The sequence below is a fragment of the Canis lupus genome, chromosome 23, assembly GCF_048164855.1.
Source record: "Canis lupus baileyi chromosome 23, mCanLup2.hap1, whole genome shotgun sequence".
Classification (NCBI taxonomy): domain Eukaryota; kingdom Metazoa; phylum Chordata; class Mammalia; order Carnivora; family Canidae; genus Canis; species Canis lupus.
Window position 1 is genome coordinate 3,717,090 of NC_132860.1, and position 25,256 is coordinate 3,742,345.

Genomic DNA, 25,256 nt, shown 5'->3' on the forward strand with positions numbered 1-25,256 from the left:
TCAACAACTAAAAGTTTTGATATGTAAGTGGGAATGTGGTTTTGATACATGCTAAACTTGGACTTTATACATGAACATTTTTAAAAATACTTACCACTGAATTCTCTGTATTTAGAAGTATTTACATTTCTTATTTGAATTAATTATCAATTGCTTGGATTTAGGCTCATAAGAGCAGGAGTTACATGCATTATTTGGCATATAATAGGTGCCTAATTAATAGTGTTAAAATTAGGAGCACCTGGGTGGCTCAGGGGTTGAGTATCTGCCTTGGGCTCAGGACGTGATCCCGGGGTCCTGGGATCGAGTTCCACATTGGGCTCCCCTCAGGGAGCTTGCTTCTCTCCTCTGCCAGTGTCTCTGCTTCTCTCTCTGTATCTCTCATGAATAAATAAATAAAATCTTTAAAAAATAGTGTTAAAATTAGTTAATGAATAAATTCTAATCAATACACTTTTAAAATCTGAGTCATTGGGAAAGAGGAAGTGATGAATGAAAGAGGTGAGTCATTTCAGAGTAATAGAGTTCTGGGTATGATCAAGTTTGAAAGTACTTCATTTCTAAAGTTCAGCAACTTTGCAAAGGTAGACTAAAAAAATTTCTCCTAGATAATTCATAGAGAGATTTGATGAATACAAGCTCCTTATACCAAGAGGCTTTTAGTAAAGACGGGTTGACACTGACAGGATTTCCCCTCCATTGTATAGCTTGTGAAGTAAGTAGGCTACTCAGTGGGAATCAAAGATTACCTTGACATTTATTCCATTCATCATGGCTATCCTTTGAATTGTTACCATTCACCTCAAAGTTTTCTGATTTATAATTTGTCAAGAATCCTACTCAGGATAAAAAATACCCTATATGAACTTCTAATTCCTACCCAAGCTTTCAGAAAAGACTACATTTCATAGTATTTGACTCAGTACACAATTCAGGGCTAGGGGTACTGCTTGTGCTACAAAGGATTACCAAAAATGGAAGAAAAATCCCTGCCCAGAGAATATAATGTTCCTCAAAAAATTCTACTTGTCTGGAGGAGAAAGTATAAAGGATGTTTTTTTGTGTGACTATAGACAGTGGTGATGCTAATGGCGGGGTGTATATGGTATGTATTACTTGTGAGATTTTTTTCATTAAATTTCTTCTGTAGTGCTAGAACAATGTCTGATTTTTCTCATCATTGTATCCTCTATGTCTGCCATGGGGAGGATGCTGAGTAATAATAACACCTACTGGATCAAGAAATTACACTTAGGTAGAATCTACTAAGTGCCAAGCCAAGCACTGACTACATGGAGATGAAATAGCTGGTCCTTGTCCTCAAGGAGCTCTTAGTTTAATGGAAGGAACAGATGTATATAATTATTGTACTGGATGACGACCCTGTCAGTGCTGATGAACATCCGGGTGCTAAGAAGACCACTGAATTCAATCAATAAAAGTAAGAGAGACCAAGGTTTTCTACAGGGAATGGTGCTAAAGTTAATTCTTGAAGGGTGTCTAGGAAACTGTCATGTAAGAAGTGGAGAAATGATTACCAATGACAGACAATGTATACAAACGTGGCAAAGAATGTCTCATTGGTACGTGTTTGAGTGTGACACACTGAAAAATAATTCTTGTTCTTTTTATCTTCTTTTTTTTTTTTAATATTCTCTTCTATCCCCTTTCCTGCTTTACTTCACTCTTAGTGCCAAACCACCAAGTCTAATATATATATTATCTCCAAAAAAAGAAATTCAATAACTATGTTTTATAGGCTGAAATGTGAGTCCCTGGAAATTCATATGTTGAAGTCCTTACCCTCAGTACTTCAGAAGGATATAGGGCTTTTAAAGAGATAATTATGAGGTTAAACGAAGTAATTAGCGTGGGCTCTACTCCAACAAGGCCATGGTCCTTATGAAGAGAGGAAATTTGGAAACAGATACAGAGGGAGGACCTCGTGAAGACAGCCATCCACAACACAATGAGAGAAATACTCAGAAGAAACCAATCCTGCTGACATATTAATCTTGGATTTGTAGCCTCCAGAGTTATGAGAAATTAAATTTCTGTTACTTAAGCCACCCAGCCTGTGGTACTTTGTTATGGTAGCCCTAGGAGACTAATACAATGGAAAATAGTACAAGTGTCTCTCTACTTGTGTAAAGTTAAAGATTCTCACCAAAAAGTATCAAAGATTCTTTCCTTTTGTTCTGTATAAACAGAACTAGAGCAGTTGGTCCATTAACTTCTTCTGGGTCTTGGTATTGTTGTCTTTGTTGTAATATTTATGTGTTTTCCTGGACTTCTTTCAAAGATTAAATGGTTCAGAATTTCAACCTAGGCCCATGGTTTGAGAGTATTATTGCTACCTTTTCCATGCAAGGATACTGGATAAACCTTCATAGTCATTTGATTCATTTAATTAAGATTGCTGAGTAAATTAGGCTCCTGGTTAAAGTCAGAGCCAAATGTTCTAATTGTATTTCTTGGAAATAGTACAAGATCTAATGGACTGTATTTTTTTCTTTGAGTAACTTGCAGAATCTTCCAAGAAATATATTTTTACAACTTCAGCTCATATGACCCCCCCCATCATGGTAACTGAAAAAAAAAATGTATTATCCAACACTTCACAGAAATAACCAAGAATATTTAATTTCAGTCTTTTTAATGAAGGTGATTAATTTTATGTGGAACTAAATGTGATTGGTTTGCTTTTAGCACAATAAACCTGAAACTCATGAAGTAATACTTTGTTCTGGCTGAATTTAGGTCTTTGACAAAGTAGGAAGCAATATTCACCATTGCCAGTATCAAATGATAATCAATGGGGCCACCGGTTACATTCATTTGCATTTGCGATTATTTCAGTTTCTACAGAGCTTCCAGTAATCGTTGAAATTAATATAATGTGAATTATTTATGCAGAGCCCCTATGGTCATTCAGAAAACATGGAATTTTCACCGTAATTAAATATATATATATATATAAAGAAAAAAATTGGCCACTTTCTTCTAATTAACTAGTCAAGATTCAAACAGGAAGACAAAAACGATTCTAAGTAGTAAAAATAATAACAACCCAGGAACTTAAGCCCGTGAACTAAATAATCAAGCTGTGGGAACACAAAGGAGCAAGAGGAGAGATTGTGAAGTTACCCAGAAGTGAGTACCAGCAGTACTCGTGGAGTGGGGGGACAGGAGGAAGAGGCAGCACTCCTGGCACTCAGGGCATGGGATACCCTGGTAGATCCCAAAAGCATGACAGGCTTGGCAGGTGGGGACTGGAGCGCAGCAAGGATGTGGCCTGTGCAGAGAAAGACCAAGTAAATGCCCTGGTTCCTCCCCTTGTCGGCTGTAGCGTGTGGTGAGAGCCAGCAAAGCCCGGGGCCAAGAGAAATTGCCTAATCTGACTCCGAGCAGAATAAGGGATGGATTTGATCCTAAGTGCCAATCTGACAGCAGTTTAAAAGAAGTTAAATTTCAAAAAAAAAAAAAATATGTGTACAAATTTTACATTTTGGATACTGGGAGAGTAGATGTGGGGGGCAGGAGATAAAGGGGGAACAAAGGAGGAAGCAGGAAGATAGGAAGGACTGGTTGAGAGGAAGCTTGGTGTGGAGTGAGGAACATGGGCAGCAAGATAGAAGAAAATCACATTGCAGATGGAAATAAAGATAGAGTTCACAGATCTCATTCACTCCGCCACTTACTATGAAGTAGACAATCATTGAGCGCCTATTCTATCCCAAGTACCGTGTCTCTTAAGAAAAGCAAATATAATAAAATATCACTCCTCCCCGTGACCCCATAGTGCTCAGCCTAATAGAAGCTGAATATACAGCATCAATTTTAATACATGGGCCTAAAAACTGGTAAGGATAAGCACAGGGATTATTGGGCCTCAGAAGAACAGCACCCTAGAGAGAATAGATGTCAAATGTGCCATTTGGTTTTTCCTAATGAGATTTGACTGGCTAATGGAGGATGTTGAAAGAGTGGGAAACTGCTTCAATCACAGAGAAGAGCAAATGCATAGAAAGGAGTGGGAGAAAATGCAGCGTTTTCACACAATTGTAAGAAGTCTGGAATTAATAAAGCAAAATGTTCTTGTAGTTTTAGATGGTGTTATAAAGGTCGGCGTGGGCCATGCCATGAAAGTTCTTATGGGCTCAATTTCCTCTATTCTTATATTTCAGGCAACCATAAGCCATAAACACTTGTCCTCTTTACCTAGAGCCCTCTATAGGTTTGTAGTGTCTACTATTATGGACAATGATGCTGGCCCTTGGACTTGAACATTTGATTCAAAACCACATAACCTTAAAGACCTCATGCTGATCATGCTCTCATAGCCCGTGCTTGTCAGCCTTATAGGAAAATGCATCCTGCATACATTATTCCAAAATCTGTGGACGCTGTTGAGTCCCAGTCTAAACATTTCAGAATACAGCCATATGTAAAATTTATTTGATAAAATGCTCCCAGCTCCTTTTGTAGAGTAGTATTTTTCAAAAGTAAAAGCACTCTTGTTCTGTCAATACACCAAAGTTTCTAGTGAGTTTTTGATGAAGAAAAGCTTCAGGCCTTCTGTAAGGGGACATTTCGTCTTGATGGTGCCCTGGCAGCTTTCAGTTGTGGACAAAAGTGAGTTCTTAGGATCAGTATGGTCAGCCTTAAATCAAGTAAACAAAGGAAGCTCCTGCCCCTGGTGGGCAATGCAAGGTGGGAGATATTAATGAGCAGAAGGAAGTCTACACAAATCAGAGGGAACGAGGACAGGCAAGGATATGGGGTGCTGGTCAAAGCAATAAGATGGTGATTTTGAAAGGGAGTCAGAGTATTTTGGAGTCTCTCCCATATGCTTCTTATCATGGCCAGAAAAAAATTTCAGAGTGTGGTTGATTTTAGAACCGTTAAGATACAGAAACAAGGTACATCCTGATGGAGGAAAAGACAGGAAGGCAAAGGAATCAAGGCTGTTCTTTAGATATCTGTGCAACAGACTGATATGCAGATCCGTAATGAGGCCATATAAAAATGTTCTTTTTTTTTTCTTTTAAGGAAAAGCGAGAAAAATGTAAAAAGCCATTCCAAAGTGATTAAAAAACAAACTGATCATTCCAGCTTGACATGTTTAAAAAAAAAAGGGTATTTCAGGTCTCTAAGGACAGTCACAAAGTTAAATTCTCTTGCTTTGTTCATGTTTGTTCTCTATGGAACAGTTTCTTTTGGCACAGAGAGGATCTCAGAGGGGTATTGATAAATGATGTGTAGAATTAACTATTGTGTTGACATATTATTCTGTTCAAAGCTAATTTTCTGGAAGGCACAATAGCTTCTTGAGTTTCTGTGCTTTTGTTATTTCCTCCTGAGCCACTTCAAAGGGACTTCTTAGCATCATAAATCTACACAGCCCAGGGAGACTCTATGAAGAGCCTGAAGATCTAACAAAAATAAAAATCACGGAGGGAAATGTGTGCATTATGTGCATGACAGTGATCTGAAGCCATAAAATAAAAATAGTCCATAATGGTCCTGTAGATTTAATGTTGGGTGGTGTCTGACCCATACGTCCTTGGGATTGGGGATCTTTATCTTGGGGTTAACGAAGGCAATGCCTGATTCATGACACGAAGGCACTCTGGAATCAGGCGGATCTTGGTTCAGCTCCTGGATCTCCGATTTCTGGTTGCTTTTATTGTTCCCCAACTAACCTGTCAGTCTACTTCCCTGATAATCTCAGGCTCCAGCCCAGAACTGTTGTATGCTGGGTCTCTTTTTCTGGAGTTTGTTCACCCAGTGCCTGTTCTCATATACCACCTTCTGGTGGGCAATATTCAAGTGATCTACTATTTGTGGCAAAGGATAAATCACAACACCTCTTTGAGGTCTCAATATCCTCATTTGTAAAATAGGATAATAATTGTAGCTATGCCTCACAGGTGTACTATGAAGATTAGATAGTATTTATGTGAAAGTGGTTTGTTAACTGCAGAGCTGTAATATGAAACATTTCCATTCCGGTATTCTTTCATTAATGACTAAATATTATTGAGTACAATCTTATCACTCTCTCCACTCATCTCCCTTTCTGTCTATGTTTTCATACACACACAGAAAAGAGATAAACACACACAACTAAGTCTATCTCTGTGTTCAGTGAGAGCAGAAGAGAGTTTGTTTATCCCTCAAGGGACATATAAAATTCCTGAGCTTTGCACAGATTGTATTATCCCAGAACCAAGTCCTATGGACGGAGGAATACCACATATTGACCTGGGTTACTTGGATCTTTATTGTGGCAAGAATTGACAACCAAGATCCAATTTTTGTTCAATCTAGGTTCACTCTATTTGTTTTTTAATATTTTATTTATTTATTTATTTGAGAGAGAGTGGTGTGCATGAGCAAGCACAATCAGTGAGGGTGGGTGGAGGGAGGGAGAGGGACAAGCAGACTCCTTGCTAAATGCACAGCCTAACCTGGAGCTCAAGGTCTCAGGACAGGGAGATCATGACCTGAGCTGAAATCAAGAGTTGGACGCTTAACTGACTGAGCCCCCCAGGGGCCTCCCAAGGCTCACTTGAAAGTAAGTGCAAGCCAGGCTTCATTTAGATCTCACTGTGGAGGAGCAAAGAGATGGATGCTGTCAAGGGAGTATAATGTCCATAGCTGGTATCCACTGGAAGAAGGTCTCTGTATGTTTATATTGAACTTACTGACACCAGTCCTCAACCTATAAAGAATTTGAGCCATCTTACAAGGGGAATTTTGAAGTTTTTGTCGATCTTTGTTTGGACATTGATTTTATAAATTCATTGGTTATAGTTTAAGAGTATGGGTTAATCTGAATCCAGTGTTTAATCTTGCATTTTAATACTATTGTTCAGGTTCAGAATGAATGTGAAGAGAAGAGAAATGAATGTGAGTATGGAGTATAAGTAAAACACGTGAATCCAACAAATAATAAATACCATGAAAAGATGGGTTCAAGAGAGAAGAGGCTGTTATGACTAAGTAAATAACTCAAATATGAGGACTGAAAAGACCTACAGAGTAGCTATAATCCAGCTTCAAGTTTGGCTCTGAGTTTCCTGGCAGAAACCTAAAATGCTATTAAATCCATTATTTCAATTTCATTTTCAGAAAGTGAAGTTTTTTATTTCCAAGTATTCTTGCACATAGCTGCACAGTGATCAGCACAGAGTAGATATTTCATAAATATAATGCTGAATGGTTGACTGATATAACTGCTTAGCAAATGTACAGTGAACACCATTGTATTACATTTCTTTATCAACAAGAATGCTAAGTGAAACATCTTTTTTGAAAGCTAACTGTCCTGATCCATACAAGGTGATCAAAGACTATTTTACCATTGAGACATTAGTATAAAAAAAAAAAACCCTCATAAAAAGTTACTTAATATAATTTGTATTTTCATAGGAACCAGAATAAATATATTTTTATTCTGTAAAATGTAACATTAGTAAGGAAATTCTATTTGAATACCTTGTGATATTAAAATAGTCTTAATCTTCACAGAAATGGGTATACTTCTATTGAAAACACATGTTACATTTGTCTCTGTTCTTATAGACCCTAGTATTTGTTGGTATTTCTTGGTTTTATGTTTTACAGAAAACATGAATGAAAAAAAGCCTGTGTGAATAGGTAATCCAACTTTTTCTCTAATAGCAACTATTTTAGTTCAATCATTCTTAATTCAATCAGTAAATAAAACAGGTTGGAATGTGAAGGAAACTGTATTTTTAGAGGTATTTTTGGTCCCTCTACTCAACAGATTTGTCAGAAATGTCACTTATCCAAACAGGATTTTGATTTCAATGAGACTGAATTTTTATTTTAATTTTTATTTATTTCTCTTTCAATAGGAGATACTGATAGAGCATTGTTTCAGTGACATAAAGCTGAAATTCCCCAAGTATACTCAGTGATGAGATATATCTTTTGATCAGAAGGCATAGCAGCTTGCATTTTATGGTACTTTGGGATTTTAAAGTACTTTCATTGATTTCCTAACTTTCCTAACCTTGCTCACATTGATTCCATAGCATGGATGGAAATATAAAATTGTTTTTTTTTTTTTCAAATGGAATAGAAACTGTAACTCAAGAAGAATAAATTCTTAGTCAAAAGACTCAAACAATTACATGGCAGGGCTAAAATTTAACTGTTAGAACATGGTTTAAAGCAAAGCTTTTGGAGACAGAAACACTTGGGGTTAAATTTATGTCTTCATCTGTTATTAATTGTGTGTACTCGGGTCAGGTTAGAGTACATCACCAAGACTCCTATAAAGATGGGCATTTAAAAAACTAACTTCCGCTGAATGATGTAAATCAAACTGAGATGACAGTAAAACCAGTCAATGTGTATATAAGCGTATGTATACATATATGTATATACACATTCATTTATACAAGCATACTTGTATGAAGTTGCCAATAAATACTATCGATATTAATGATAACCTTGATTTTGATGATTCTTTCAATTCCAAACCTGTTTTAAACAAAATATGCATGTAATCGGACATCTTTGATTTGTACTACTGATATTTTGAGCTGGATAATTCTTTGTTGGAGGGAGCTGTCCTTTGCATTGCAGTATCTCTGGTCTCTACCTACTAGATATCAGTAGCATCAACCTCTCCTGTTGTAATAACCAAAAATAATTGTAGACATTGTCAAATGTCCTCTGGAGGGGAAAACGCAAATCTACCCAGTTGAGATCATTTATTTAGTTAGCATAGGATAAAAATAGATAACTCACACCTATTTTAGCTATACCCTGCAAAACTGTGGTAGCTGAGAAAAAGGAGGGTGGGCAATTGAAAAAAAAAAAAAAAAAAAAACCCTGCATGCTACTTTACAACACGCAGTGGTGTTAGTTGCTTCAACATACCTCATCTCTCATGACTCTTTCAACAACTACAGACATTTTTATCATCTTCATTTCATAGAATAAGAGGTTCATAGAAGTTATAAGTATACTGCTTATTCAATAAGTGAGAAGGCTTGTTAGAGTAAGGTAACTTTATCAAACTTGTACACATACTTGTACACATAGTGGTGAAATCAAAGGTTGCACCTATCAAGGATAAAAAATTCAAGTTTTTATCCACCATTCCATGATAATGTCTGGAAGACAGATAAGATCACAAATGTAAGCAAAGATATACTCTTTATAACTATTTTTATAATTTCAGCTTCTATAATTTATAATCTTCATACTATTAGAAGAATTCTAAAAGCCAAAGAAAGGCAATAGACCAGGCACTTGAATGGATCTCATATACCCTGTGTTCCATTGATCCATTCAACAACTAAGAGTAGGAACTTCCAGGGTTAGTCCAAAATTCATCCAGACCTCTTTGAGACTGAGTTTCACTACATGATACAGTTTCATATGGTATTATTTTGAAGCATTAGAACATTTGCTAAAAATCATCTAGTAACTTGGATTCCAAGAGGTTAGTGTTTCTGCCCAATTAACTTACAGAGGCGCAAGAGTAGTGCCTACTCATCTGTCTCCAGATGATGTCTTCCTATGCTTACCCTGCTCCCCGACAGTCTCCAGCCTCTCAATTACCTCTCCCTCCATTAGGCACCTTTCTAATTCTCCTCTTATATTTTTTCATCCATTCACATATAGATCAGTTCAGAAGCCTCATGTCAGATTATTGAGGTCTATCACTGATGACTGGTCTTCCCTAGTCAAGTCTCTGAGGCATTGAACAGGGTTCTGGGAGTGCTGGGCTCTCCTCTAGCATCTGGTGTGACTCTGCTGAGAATTGAGAACATTTTCATTATATCTTAGAAATGACTGTAGAGCACCTATGTCATCATGACGTAGTTGTTTGTTCCAGGAAACCTTAGCCTGGGTAAGATAAATCTGCAAACTAATGAATAACTTCACTGTTGGCTCTAAGAATTTCCTACTTAACAATATTTCTGAGTCACTAGTTTCCTCACTTGGGCAAAGAGTTTGATTATCAACAATAGTTCATTGGTCTCAACTTACTTCATGACTCTTGCTTTGTAGCGTCCAACAATCCTCAACTGATACCAATCTTCAACTGATATTTTCCCATTCCCAATCTGAACTCTTTTTAAAAACAATAACCAAAAATCTTAAACCACTTGAGCTTGGACCTCAAAGTCCTGTAAATATCCTACTTCGGACTTGACTCATCTATCAAGGTGGTAGTCTTCACTACTAACATAACTTCAACTGACAAGTTACCTGGTAATATTTTGAGGTTTACCACCAGGAATGGAACTGGATTTGAGACTCCTAAGGATTCTGGTTCATGGGCAGTTAGGAGACCCATCTCACTGCCCATTTCCTAGTAATGCCACTGGGAAGTATTATTCTATCAGCTAAACATAGCTGGTCTAATCCATGAAATTAGAGATAGCAAACCATTTATAACATAATTTATCATATTCATCACATTCAGATGGTACTTAAAAATGAAACTGAATTTTTAAAATCTCATAAAGATAGATATATAAGCAGATTTATGTACTGAAGGATAAAAGTGTTAAACATCAGGATTGGAGACTGATTTTTGCAGGAAATATTTCTGTATGGTATGTTAATGTTTGATACACCCAAGACACCAAAATCCTCTCCTATCTTTTGTATCTTTGACCTCCTCTCAAGTATGTGGTCCAATTCTGATTCCTGCTAATAAGATTCAAAATAAACTAAAGGTGATAGTCTGAAAATGCATGGAAAACCCAAAGTATGACAAATAACTAAGATATCTAATATAAAGCAATAAATGGGCCATAATTAACATGTACCCACAAAATTCCATAAATACTGCATATTTAATCCTCACAATGATCCCCCCCAAAAATCCTAGTTGGAGTAGCTTCTCAAATACCACTACTAAAAATGGTGGCATAGAGATTTAAGTCTCTCTAAACCCATGGCCCATCCTCCACGTAACACCCACTGTCTCTAATAGTATTAAGCGGGTAATAATGTTATACAGAGGGATACAAAGTAAAATTAGAAGGACAGAATGCCTTTGTCGCCTGAGGATACGATTAAAAAGTACTTACTCTAATCATCCCACAAACGCTTTAGTAGTTTTTCTAATGAATCTCTTTAAGATATTTGGAAGAAATGCCAAACTCTAACCTACATGTCAGATCATTTCTTCATGGAGGGTAATAAGCAACATGGCTAAACACGTAATTACAGAGAAATAGCTCCAAGGATTGACCACAGTGTGGGCTTCTCTGTGGGCTTCAATTTGATTTCTGAATACATCCCTCAATTTGGGTAACTTCTCTAACCTTGATGAACTTGTTTCTTCATCTTTAAAACTGGAATATTGAAGCAAACCACAAATGATTGTGTGAAAACTAAATGAGATAAAACACGTTAAAAATGCTGTGCAGGAATGTTTAGAGCATAATAACATCTTCTGTCAAAATATTTAGTAACCCTGCTGAGCTTTATGTGATTTTTAGCCCCGTGGTGTTCAACTGGATATAGAAACCTTGCTATTTATACTGATTGTTATTAAATCTTCTTAATATTTGCTTGATATGTGTTTCTTATAACAAGTCATTCAAAAAACAAATCTAGTCGCAAGTTGTTATTTAACAGTTAAAGACATATTCAAAATAGCATAACATAATGAATAATAAACAGAATTTTGAGTATTGTCAGCCACCAATAAAATCAATCCCAAGCCTCAGAAATAAATGTTCAGAAGTGCAGCATATAATAGATCTTAAAATATTTAGGTTCTCTGATCCCAAGAAATAGACTGAATTGGGACAGCTACAACCTTTACTTTTAGTGCAAGATAAAACTCGATAATACCTTTCCAGGAAATCCCACAAGGGTTCGTAAGTCAACAGCCTTGAAAGAAACACTCCAGCCTTGTGAAGGTTGAAAGCCTAGTATGCTAAATTTATTTCCAAATGGCTGAATTTACAATATGAAGCACAATCTGGTGTTGTAATTCGTTCTAGAATGAACTTGTAGCATACAGATGTCTTGGTTAGCATTTCACGTTAATGTTGAACAAACTTTCTTGTATTTTCACAAACTACCATCCTGGTCCCTATATGATCTACTTAATAACCAGTAGAACAGATGGAACAAACAAATGGGTGATTTGTGTCAGAGCCTCGTCTATGAAACCCAGGTAAGTCAGGGAGAGGCACAGGCTCATATATAACCACAAGATTTGCCTAAAGTTGGCAAACACCAAGTGGGGATGGCATAGTGGATTAGCAAGTGGATTATCTGGCCTTATATCCCATCTTTACCATTGATTGGCTGTGGGGTCTTGGATAAAACTGTCATTAACTCTTAATTTCAATTTCTTCATCTGCAAAAACAAACAAGAACCCCAAAATACTTGACTAATTGATTTTTTAACGTTATTTCAAAGTAAAGCATTCAATCATTGCAAATTGTTAAAATGCGTCCAATAAATTTCCTCTGTTTTCTCTTGTCTTTTTAATTATATATATATATATATATTTATGTATAATTTGGTTTACTTCTGTGCATATATGTACATGTATATATACACAGAAGTAAACCAATATGCACACACACACACACACACACACAGGTACACTTTGGCCAAGCTAGTGCATTGGCATGACAGTCTGTCTACTCTGTTGTGTGTATGCACAGAGAGTGTTATGGGCCACAGCACTGGCTTCCATCAAAGACACTGCAGTGGAAAATGGTTTGCCTTTTTTGGACATAGTCATCGTAAATGTGAAGTATTAAAGAAGGCTTTTGCTTCTGCGCTTTCATGCCAGACAGGATGGCTGCCACCCAAGTCTCGTTGGCCTGTGTGGAATCTGGCTTTCAATTAACTAAAATTTAACCAGGGATGCTCTCATTTGCACATTGCCCAAGTGTTTCTTTTAGGATCAGTGACATATGAGAGTCTTCTAGGTGGGATATTTAAATCATTTACCAGGCCACCAGCATCCTAGCATTCCATGTTAGATTTGAATTCTGTTCAGACTGCAGAAATAGCATAAAACAATCAAAAGTTTTATTTTTAATGAGATGTGGTTCACTGGTTGAATGAGAAAAATAGGCATGGAATGTGTATAAATGCAATGCATATCTGTCTGATACATATAAGGAGGGGTTTATGTGTGAGAAATGTTCAAATGTCTATGTGAGTAACACCAAGCAGGTCATGGCATTCACTCTAGTGACTCACTTTTCTAAAGGAGGTGATGGAAGTAGTAGTATTCCACGGAAGAGTCTAAGAACTGCTTAAGTAATTAAAATATTAGAAAACCAAAATATATTGGGACACCAGGTAGCTCAGTGGTTGACCCTCTGCCTTCCGCCCAGGGCATGATCCTGGAGTCCTGGGATGGAGTCCTGCACTGGGCTCCCTGCATGGAGCCCGCTTCTCTCTCTCTGCCTATGTCTTTGCCTCTCTCTCTCTCTCTCTCTCCGCCTCTCATGAATACATAAAATCTTAAAAAAAAGAAAGAAAACAAAAAAATGCAATTCCATGTTTGTCCTCAAGTTCCTTATTGGCCTTATTGAACAAGAGACTTTGAACTTTTACTTAAGAAACTAGAGAGAAAACTATCTAGAGAGTAAAAGAGACTTCCTATAAGGATTCTAGTAATCTATGGCTTTTCTAGGATGTCAGTATTTCCAGAATAACTTCTCAGGATGTTTTTTGTGTATTTTATACCCCAGAATCAGACTGAATTGGTCACTAAAAATATAATTTTAAAATTAGTATTAAATAATATGATTTTTTGAGTTTCTTTTTGAGTCAAGCTAAAGTTGAATTTAATTTTATAAAAGCAAAATACCTTGTAGTTTGCATAAGAGAATACTTCTTCTAACTGTGTATTTAAATCTTTGATATAGAAGTTTAGGATACATCCTTTTCTCTAGAAACAAACAAACATAAAGCGAATAACACTTTAAACATTTTATGCATTGAATATACATGGCGGTACCTCACTGACTTAAAATATGATTCCTTGCTGCCTTTTATTTTAAATATTCAATGCAGGGAAACACTGCCTCATTGATGGGAAACTCAGTTCAAACGTTTGCTTAGTGTTTGCAATGAATTATTAACTTCGATCTATAGAGAAAGAAACAGAACCAACCTCATTCTTCCTTTTGAATTACAAATTCATAGATATTGGGAGCTGGGAAATTCCTGAAAACATATGATTTAGTAGATTTCAAAGACCTTTCTAGAATTGGAAAGATCTAGAAGATCTAAATTGAAAATCTAGCATTAGATAGTTGTGCCTCAGATTGACCCAGAGTACACGAACAGATCTATTTCCATTCTGTACCTCCTTTTCAATTAGAAAATTTTCATTTTTTGTTTATTAAGATATATCTTATTTTTAAAAAATCAAAACAAAACAGAAGGTGTGTCTGTGTGCGAACGTGTGTGTTTAAGATTTGGAAAGGAACTCATATAAAGCCACCCTCATTACACAGATTAAGAAACTAATGCATGGAGAAGTTAAGTGAAATGCCCAGGGAGGAAAATAACTAGCTAGTGACAGAACTAAAAAGATAATTTAGTTCTCCTGATTATCAATTCTGTACCTCAACCCTATCTTTCAGGTGGCAAACTGCTTCAGTAATGAAGGACGGCAGGGATAAATCCAGCAGAATTTTTTTTTTCCCAGCAGAAATTTTTGCATGAAGTCAGCTTGCTGACAGCCTTTGTAAGCCTGAGGCAGTACACAAACTGGAAAAAAAATATTCCTTGAAACTTTAACCACTTAACTACAGTCTGTATACTGGAAATGAAAAGATTAAACAGGAATCATGAAGTATTTTGACCTGGGGTCAAAACATGTCACCCAGAGAGTGTTGTGCGATTAAGACCTATTCCCATCATGGGCCTCGTAGCTCAGAATACAGTCAAACCATTTGTCCTCCAGAGAGAGAAGATTCTACTCTTTCTCTATTTCTCTATATATTCACCGACACAAATGGGTGGAACAGAGGAGGCACATAGGAGGAGGCCAGGTGGAAAACATGGAGTGCTCAGAACTGGAAGAAAAAGAAAACTTCAAACACATGCAAAGAGAAAAGGAAGCTTTCTCTAGGTTATGAGCAAGGTTTTTCCCAAAGCAAGTGACAGAGAGACTCCTTCTCAGCCAATACTCTATGTGCCAGCCTCTACTTCCCAACATTTCTCCCATAGGTAGATGGTAGTTCGGTGGGGCCAAGTGGATAGTTCCGGCCAGAGGGCTGAAAGTACAAGTGACAGTGATATGGGCCATTGCCTCAGTGGAAGCAACAAATGTGTGTCCTTCATGTTCCTTCTTCCTTCTCTTGCTGTGAGAGTGGAGGTCACATGATGAGGGAACAAAGTCCTCAGTGGGTAAATCGAGGTCTCTGAGACACTGCAAGGAAGAAAAGTACAGAGGACTTTGCATGGGGGAGACAAGGCACATCATTCGTGTTAAGCAACTAAGATTTGGGCGCTTGTCTTGCAGCAGAGTTTAGTCTGTATTAGAGGGAAATTATTTTTAGGATTTAGTTAAGATTGTTTAATATAAATTTGTACAAATTTCATAAACAAAACAGCTTATATTCAGCATATTAAGTGTAGTGTAAGATATATGTTTAAAGACAATGCTTAAAAAATAAAGACTATGCTTAAAATATTTATATTTCCTTTTTAATTAGTCCTTTTAAAAACAAGGCATGAAAAAAATAAATAAAAAATAAAAACAAGGCATGACTTAGTTTAGCACAATCAACACAGCAATTAAGAATTAATATCAGGGGGCACCTGGATGGTCAGTAGGTTAAGCATCTGCCTTTGGCTCAGGTGGTGATCTCGGGTGGCGGGTGGGGGTTGGGTAGAGCCCTGAACCTGGCTCTCTGCTCAGCACGGAGTCCGCTTTTCCCCCTCCTTTTGGCCCTTGCCCCTGCATGTGCACTCTCTCACGTGCGCAGATAAATAAAATATTTAAACATTTTAAACATTTTAAAAATTAAAGAATATCAGAGTATCACTATATCCTGGTCAATACCATATATATGTATATATTATCTCCTATATTAATTACATAGTAAAATGTGTTCAATTGTCATTCCATGAATAAATTCAATTTTTTATAAGTAACTCTGTTGTCTTGACAAAGTCCTATGTAAACAAAACCCTGCAGGTATACGGTGTTATGGAATGATGTCTGGATTAAGTGGATCCTGCTCAACTATGGCAGTCAGTATCCACATACCCCACTGACAAAACTAGGTAAATTGGCCTCCATCAGAGAATATTTTGAACAGGTAGGCAAATATAAGTTGTTATATTTTTGCTTAAGCCATAGTACTAAAATAGAAGGAATGCAGAAATCTGAAGGCAATATAAAAAAAATGGTACTTCCACAGAATAAAGAACGTCACAAAGAAATAAAAACTTCAGAGCTTCAAAAAAGTCACTTCAACCGATGATGTCTAAGTGAATAATATGTGGATACATAATCCTGTTTAGCTCTACTCATTGATTTCAAGGAGATGTAACTGAAAAGACAGACTTCTTGAAAATCTTTTTCTTCTGCTATAATAAATATCATTTACATTTACAGTTTTCATTCAGTTTCTATACTTTGCTGTCATTCATGTAAGTAAATAAAAATCAAAGCCAATATCAAAGTCATAGGTAATAGCTTCATTTTAAAAAGAAAGCTAACTTGAAAGAGAGGAGTTTGTAAGATGTAAAGTTTAAATCCTTCTTCTTCAAAGTGACTGGAGTTCTAAACTAAATAAAACATCTAGATTTTCAATAAGACTCTCATCTCCTCAAAGCAAATAGAGAACACCAAGATGGTAATTGAATAAGGCTTCACCATTAATTGAGTTGAAACAGCAGTTTCTGCAAATGGCATTCCCTTCAACTCCCAAAGGTCTGTCTCTTGGTTTCGATGACTAACAAAGCCACAGTGTTTACGATTCTTAGTCACTGAGTACTTGACAAGTGTATTCCCCTTTGGGCACTGGTACGTGAATACACAGCTCAGCAAAATTAAAGGAAGTTTATAAACAGACAATATACACATAAAAATTTAGTATCTGGTAAAAAGTGGCATTCAAATCGCTGGGAAAAATGAAATATTAAAACACATAGGTGGACGACTGGTTCACCATTGGGGGTGGGGGGAGACAGTACTATATCTCTACCTCGTACTATACATAAAAATAAACTTCAAATAAATCAAAGATTTAAAAGTAAGAAAACAACACTAGATGTCAGTATATCTGACCTTTCTACCTCAGTGTGAGGAAAGGCCTTTTCAGTGGAGTCAAAAATTCTGATATATTTGAAGAAATTATTAATAAATTTGATTACATGAGGAAAATAACATTACAAGTAAAATCAAAACAATGTAAAAAAATCCAGAGAAAATGTTTTCAATATATGTCATAGAAAATGGACGGAATCTCTACTATGCAAAGGACTCTTAAAAATCAGGGAAATAAATATAAAAAATTCAAGAGAAAAACAGGCAACTGACATGAGCAGTTTAAGAAATACAAGCTAGCCCTAAAACATGACAAAACATTATAGTTTCCGTTCATTAATACTAAAACTACACTTCAGATACCATTTTTCATTTATCAGATTGATGAAGTTTTGAGAAATTTGACGCATTCTGTTTACAAGTCTGTGATTTAACAGGCTCTCTCTATATTGCTGATAGAGATATAACATCTTACCACCCACTGGAGTAGAAACTGATAAGAATAAAGCAACAGGTCACTTGTGTGGCTCAGTTGGTTAAGTGTCAGACTCTTGATTTTGGCTCAGGTCATCATCTCAGGGTTGTGAGATCAAGCCCTGCCTTGGGTTCCACACTGGGCATGGAGCCTGCTTGAGAGTCTCTCCCTCCTTCTCTCTGCCCCTCCTCCCCTCTCTCCCAATCTAAAAACAAAACAAAAAAAAACAAAACAAAATCAAAAACAAAAAAACCCAAACCTGAATAAAACAACAACAAAAGCAAACTAAACTCTCCATATTGGTTGACCTAACATACTCCTTCTAGGAATCAACATGACAAGTCATCTTCCAAAATAGCATATATACAACCAAACACATACAATTATTCATTTGACATTAGTTATAAAAACAAAACATTGGGAACATCCTTTGCCTTTTGCTCATATGTAAAGAAATCACTTGATAAATTATGATGCATTCCCACAGTGAAGTACTGTTACTACACAGCTATAAAAAGAGAAGAGTCTTCATGAAGTGATACGGAGTGATTTCCAGGGTATATTATTACTTCAAAAAAGCAATATGCCCAAGAGCATATATTGTATGCTACTCTGATTTTTTAAAATAATTGAGAAGTAAAAAAAATATATATATATATATAATCTTATTTTTTCAAAACTAAAAAACACAGTAACAATAATCCAGAATTAATCAAAGTGGGTGTCTACAGGGTAGGAACAGGGAAGAAAGAATAGCAAAGGGAATGTGACTTTGCTAAATACATTTTTGAATTTTTAATCCTGTTGATATTTTCTATATACAAAGTAGAAGATTTGATCAACAAGGATAAAGAAAAATCATAAAATGGACATTAAATCATAAAATTGAATATAAGCACATATGATTAATATAAAATGCATATCAAATTGATAAAATAAGCATAGTGTAGTTGGAGGAGGGGAGAAAAAAGAAAATAATTGACCCAAATACCTGAACTATACACTGCTAGTGGAATACAAGAAAAAATGACAACAAAAAAGTGAAGAAATCTTGAATATTAATGGTTGGTTTGTTGTTAGTATAGCAGTTCTTAAAGTAGTTTTTAGTGGTCTACATAGTACAGAGCAAGTACAAAAAGTAGTTTTGTGAACCAAAGATTTCCCTTAGAGACAGGAGACACACAGATGAGGAGAAATAGAGGAAAATGTGGCTTTGGGTTGAAATCGTGAATATCAGTGCAATTTCTTTATGTATAAAAATATATTTTCCTAATACTGTGCACTAAAAAGGCCTAAAAACATCGACTCCTAGAAGCAACACATCTAGTGCTTACATCTTTATTTCTAAATAGCATGACTCATGGAGAAGACCAGGTCTTTCAGGAAAAATGGTTGATTCTACGTCTATGTGGGGGAAAATTTATAGCAGGCCGAGACCACGTTATGTGTCAAAGGGTAAAGAGTAAAGGCAAAGTAATGGGACTTGTTAAAGGACCCAGATGCCTGCTTGAAGAGACTGGTGCAATTTGACAAATTTCAACGTCAAATGAAATTACGACAGCAAAGGATTGTATCCTATTGGATTTTAAAAGAACAACAACAAAATACATTCATTTATAAGTTCACCAAAAGGTATACATGCAAAATAAAAGATATATATGCTAAAATGTTCATGAGGTTATTTTTATGCTATAATCCTTTGAATTTCTCTGGTGTTGGTTATTACTTTTCCTCCTTCATTTCTGATTTAATTTGAGTTCTTGAAGAGTCTGACTAAGGGTTTATTAATTTTGTTTATCTTTTCAGAGACCAGCTCCTGGTTTCATTGATCCTCTCTATTTCATTTATTTCTTCTTTAATATTTTTTCTTTCGTTTGGTGGCTTTGTAAATAAACCTTAGAACTATGTGCAATGTATGATCTTTGGTGGTGTGTACGATTTAAAAAAAAGAAAAATGAAAAGAAGAAGAAGAAGAAGAAGAAGAAGAAGAAGAAGAAGAAGGAGAAGAAAGAAAGAAGAAGGAAGAAGAAGAAGAAAAAAAAAAAAGAAGAAGAAGCTGTATAAGATATTATTGGGACAACCAGGGGATATGAATGGGAAATATTAATGTTAAAATTTTTAAGTGTAATATTTCTATTTAAGTTACATAGAAAAATGATTTTTTCTATAAGGAATAGGAGATGAAATATCTAGAATTGACATGGTTAATAAAACTTGCACTTCATTTTTCAGCAAAATGAATAAAAATATGGCAAAATGTCAAATATCAATGTAGCTTGGTGAAAATAAAGGTGTTCATTGTGCTTTTTACTGAACATTTTTTGAGGACTACAAGTTTTTAAAAACGAGGTAAAAAAAAAAAGATAACAGAATGGCTTCTGGAATGGTTCTAGGCCTCTTGGCTCCTGGGTTCCTGGTATCCTTTCCTTTTCCATGTACTGGAGGAGGAAACCATTTAGTTGGTGGGGGTTCTCACTGGCTACTGTGCATAAAATCATCAGAAATTTTTGTTAACATTGTAGATGCTGAAGCCACCCTCAGAGATTTCTGATTCAATAGCCAGGATAGGAATCAGGTATTTGTGTTTGTAAGCACTGATTCAAGCACTTCTGGTAGAATTGAAGCTAGAAGTCACATTTTGGGACGCTGGTGGTTCTCAAACCTAGATGACCACAATCATCTGGGAGATTTTATTTTCTATTTATTTAGTTTTTAATTTTATTTTTTAAATTTATTTATTCATCAGAGACACAGAGAGAGAGGCAGAGACCCAGGCAGAGGGAGAAGCAGGCTCCATGCAGGGAGCCTGATGCAGGACTCGATCCCAGGACCCTGGGGTCACAACTTGAGCCGAAGGCAGAAGCTCAGCTGCTGAGCCGCCCAGGTGTCCCTAACTGGGAGACTTTAAAAAGTACTTATATCTGGGCCTCATTTGAGATTTTTTTTCCTTTAAGTCAGAATCTCTGGAATGAGATTAGGTATTCAAATCACAAAAACCCCAAAGAAGCAGATAGAATCAAAACAAATTCAGTTTCCCATAAGATCTTGATTTGAGGTTCACTTGATTTCAGATTCATAGAAGGACACTGGTGTTCTTTGCCCAGGAAATATTCTGATGGCTATTCATGATGAAGTTTTCTGTTTCTGAGAATAGTTAAAATCACAATGGAGAACTCTCAATTGCTTTTTCAGGAAAAAAGATAACTTTAGTTAATCAAACAAAAATGAATCTTTTATATAAACAATAGATTTTATCTTTAAATCTTTGCTATTATATGGAATCTTCCTTTTTTTGATTTATTTCAGCTTTCCTTTGTTCTCTGTAAATCAAAGAAATATGATATGTGAGAATTCTTACATATAAGCATCAAAGCCTGTATTTTTGCAAAGAATATATAATCTGGGTAGATCATGCATAAAGAAAAAAAGCTTTTTTTTCCCCCCTCTCTTCTCCAACAAGAGAGAGGAGAATGGGAAAGAGATTGATAAGAGATTGATTACATCCAGGCTGGCACGTCTGGCTAATAAACATACTGTTTTTCTAGCTGAGAATTTTCACTGGCCATGTCTTCGCTTTGGCATTTCTTCAGAGTCTTCAAAATACAGCCCCCAAATCATATGCAATAGAGTCACTCAGGTTATTTCTTAAAAATGGAGATTCTTGCCCCAAACCAAAACAGAGCATCAGAGTGTCTGGAAGTAAAGCCACATGGAGTCTGCATTTTAACAAGCTCCTGGGGTGATGATTATATACAATTAGAATAAACACCAAAAATTGGGAAACGCTGATGCATTATTCATCTATGATTCTTAAATGTCTGATTGGTATATTGGGATATTCCTTGGAATATTCCTCTTTTCTAAACAATAGTAATGATCATGGCTATCATTTCGTTAATGTTCATATTGAGCTAAGTGCTTTGCATTTACCATTAGATTTAATCTTCACAACAGTGCTCTGAGGGATGTATTTTCTGTCCACTTCTAGAATGAGGAAATATAACTTCAGATTGTGGAGCACACTTGCTAGATGGTCTGTAAACTCAGGGCTAGTAATCCCAGCCAGCTGTGTTAGATTACAAAGCCCAAGATTTTTACCTGCTGTTAAACAACTTTGCATTAAAACTTTTTTGGTAGATGATTTGTACAGACGGATGATAGCTGGCTAGCCCCATAGTTATTAATGGATGAACAGAATGATGCATAAATACATGAAGAGGTGAACTGTGTGTGGGAAGTAGTGGGCAACACGGAGAAGTATGAAGTGCGTGCTATGGAGCAGAATAGGAAGAGAAATGCAAGATTGGCCATGGAGGGAAATGTTTTATGAAGGGGGAGGCATTTCTGAATGAGGCCTTGAAGATTAAGTAAAAGATGAACAGCAGAGACCTACAGAGCAGATTCATATGGATGGAATAACATATATGGAGAAATAGAGGTAGGAAAGCATGAAGATGGAAGAAGAAACAACATGTTACAATATGTAAGGTAAAGAGCAGAAGACAATAGTAAAAAAAAAAACAAAAACAAAAAAGGACTAGATATTTAGGTTGAGGGAAGATCATATTGGCCCTTCAATGTTAGTTTAATTAATTTGAACATGATTCAGGAGGCAAAGAAATGTTTACAACAATTTCAATTATCATCAATCCCTCTCTTTCTTTGCTTTTGTTTCTCGCCTGAAATACTTATCCTTTGATCATCTGCTTGGAAAATTAGGCATCTGTCAAATCTCATTTCAGATTGTCATATCTCCGCTCATTTTCCTTGAAAACTCCCTATTCTGCATCTCACCTCAAAGCTTAATTGCATCTTACTTATCCTTGTCCTGGTAAAATTATATTCAAACTTTGATTGTAGCAGAGTAATTAAAAATGTGGGCCCTGGAGTGAAGATCTTACCTGGATTAGAATCCCAGCTCTACCACTTGCTTTCTAAATAGCCTAAGTGATTCACACCCCCTTTGCCTCAATTCTCTTATCTGTAAAATTGAGATTATTAGTACTACATGATGAGATTATAGGAATTATTAAGTAAGCTATACAGAATAGTATATTAGTTTCTGTAAACATAGTAAACGCTTTGCAAATACTAGCTATTACTTGCTACTATGTTGGCATTTATTATTTGAACTAAAGATATTGGTCTACATGTTTCTTACTAAAGAGTAATTTCTTTAAAGGCAGGAATATATGAAAGCATAAATAAGGAAAACACCTAAGTATTATTAACATGCACAGAGTTAGTATGATATGTATTTGTTTGTTGGGTAGATATGTGAGGAGTATAGAATCCTATGGTGAAGTTTAGGACCACAGACTAAATCAGGGGCTATGTTTTGAGGCATGGAGCTTTTTTTTAGGAGCCATGGCACTTCGGATTACTTTTTCATCTAAATCCAATCATATTTCAGAAATGCCCATTATTAGGATGAAGCAGAAACTGTAATAGAAACTATCTCACACAAGCATATATGTGAAAAAAACACACAGCTTGACTTTCTGGGGAACCCCCCATACTGTTCTCCATGGTGGCTGTACCTTCCCACCAACAGTGTAAGTGTTACCAAAAGTGTAACCTTTTCTCCACATTCTCACCAACATCTGTTGTTTCTAATGTTGATTTTAGCCATTCAGACACGTGCGAGGTGATGATATCTCATTGTATTTCGCTTTGTATTTCCCTGGTGATCAGTGATGTTGAGCATCATTTGATGTGTCTTCTATTAGCCATCGGAATATCTTCTTTGGAAAAATGTCTATTCATGTCTTCTGCCTATTTCTTACCTAGATTATTTGAGTTTTTTGCGTGTTGAGTTTGATGATACTTTATAGATTTTGGATACTAATCCTTTATCAGATATGTCATTTGCAAATATCTTCTCCCATTCTGAACATTTGCCTTTTAGTTTTGTTGATGGCAACCTTCACTGTGCAGAAGTTTCGTATCTTGGTGAAGTCCCAATATTCTTATTTTTCTTTCATTCTCTTTGTCACCAGAGACCTACCTAAAACATTGCTGTGGCTAATGTCAAAGAGGTTACTGCCGGGGTTCTCCTCTAGGACCACAACAACCTGGATGGAGCTAGAGGGGATTATGCTAAGTGAAATAGTCAGAGAAAGACAAATGCCATATGATTTCACTCATATGTGGAATTTAAGAAACATAACAGATGAACATAGGGGGTAAAAAAAAAAAAAAGAGAGGCAAACCATAAAACAGACTCCTAATGGGAGAGAACAAACTGAGGGTTGTTAGAGGGGTGGGCGGGGGAGGGGTTAGATGGGTGATGGGTCTTAAGGAAGGCACTTGTGGTGAGCACTGGGCGTTGTGTGTAAGTGTTGAATCACTCAATTCTACACCTGAAACTAATATTGCACTGTGTGTTAGCTAACTGGAATTTAAATAAAAACTTGGAAAAATAATAAAATTAAAACATCTTATATGATTAAAAAACAAAAATAAAATAAATAAAAATAAATTGAAATGCTATTTGCCAAAGTCATTGTTGCCCATGTGAAGCCTCAGGTTACCTCAGTTCTGGGAGAACATGCCAATGTGTTGCAGTATTTTTTCTGGGTCTTCCTGTTCTCATTATAGCATTGAATCTGCTCTTTGCATTTAACATATGACTTAATGGTCATGTTTGAAGCCTGAGGAATCTCAAACAGGATATTCAAGCGCAGTAAGATGTCTCTTTTCACAGTGGGGCAAGAGCTTTAGATTGGGTCAGGGGAATTATTGAGTTCCTGTCATCTATTAAGTTTAGAAGAAATGTAACATGCTATTTACCCAAGCATTGGAAATAAAGAAAGCATATTTAAAGGACACATTTTAGCAAAGTTTAGCTCCAATATTTTGTATTTCTGGGGACCAATTTCAATTAAAACGATCCTCAAGAGGCAGAGGAAATTGGGGACAAGGTGCTACGTTTGCACTTTATATAATTTCTGGCAAGTAGTCTTCAGCACTCATATACTTAGCATCTTTGAAATAGCCCAGTGTTTTATTTTTCTATAATAGCACTGAAAATGCGTTTCTGAAAAACAGTTATACTATCAAGGGAAGCATTGGTATGATTAAAAATATGAACATTGCTCAAAACTGAGTTTTTTTTTTAAACTGAGTTTTTATGGACAATTTTACTGGATATGTGGGGATCACACTTGTGCTTTTTTATTTATGCACAAGGGTCACCATGAGAATGAGAAGTACGGTCACTGAACAATAATCATGATAACAATAATAGCTAATATTGTCAAATGTTTACTATGTACTATGCATTACCATAAACACTACAGGGGAATAAACTCATTTAGTTATCTTTGCAATAACTGTATGATGTAGGCACTATAATTATTTTGATTTTTCAGATGAAAAGGCAAAAAGGAGTGAAGTAATTTGTTCAAGTAAGCAGCTAAGCCAGAATTAGCCTGGTGATCTAGCTCCACAGCCCATGATTTTAACCGTTGTATTAAACATAAACATACCATACTATACAACCCTAT

At 36.0% G+C, this 25,256-nt stretch overlaps 1 protein-coding gene across 5 annotated transcripts in view; it reads right to left on the bottom strand.

Annotated features, from left to right (window-relative positions):
• The window catches only part of ANO3 (anoctamin 3), a 372,668-nt gene that overhangs the window by 301,400 nt on the left and 46,012 nt on the right, over positions 1-25,256 (bottom strand). The gene's annotated exons all lie outside the window — the stretch shown is intronic.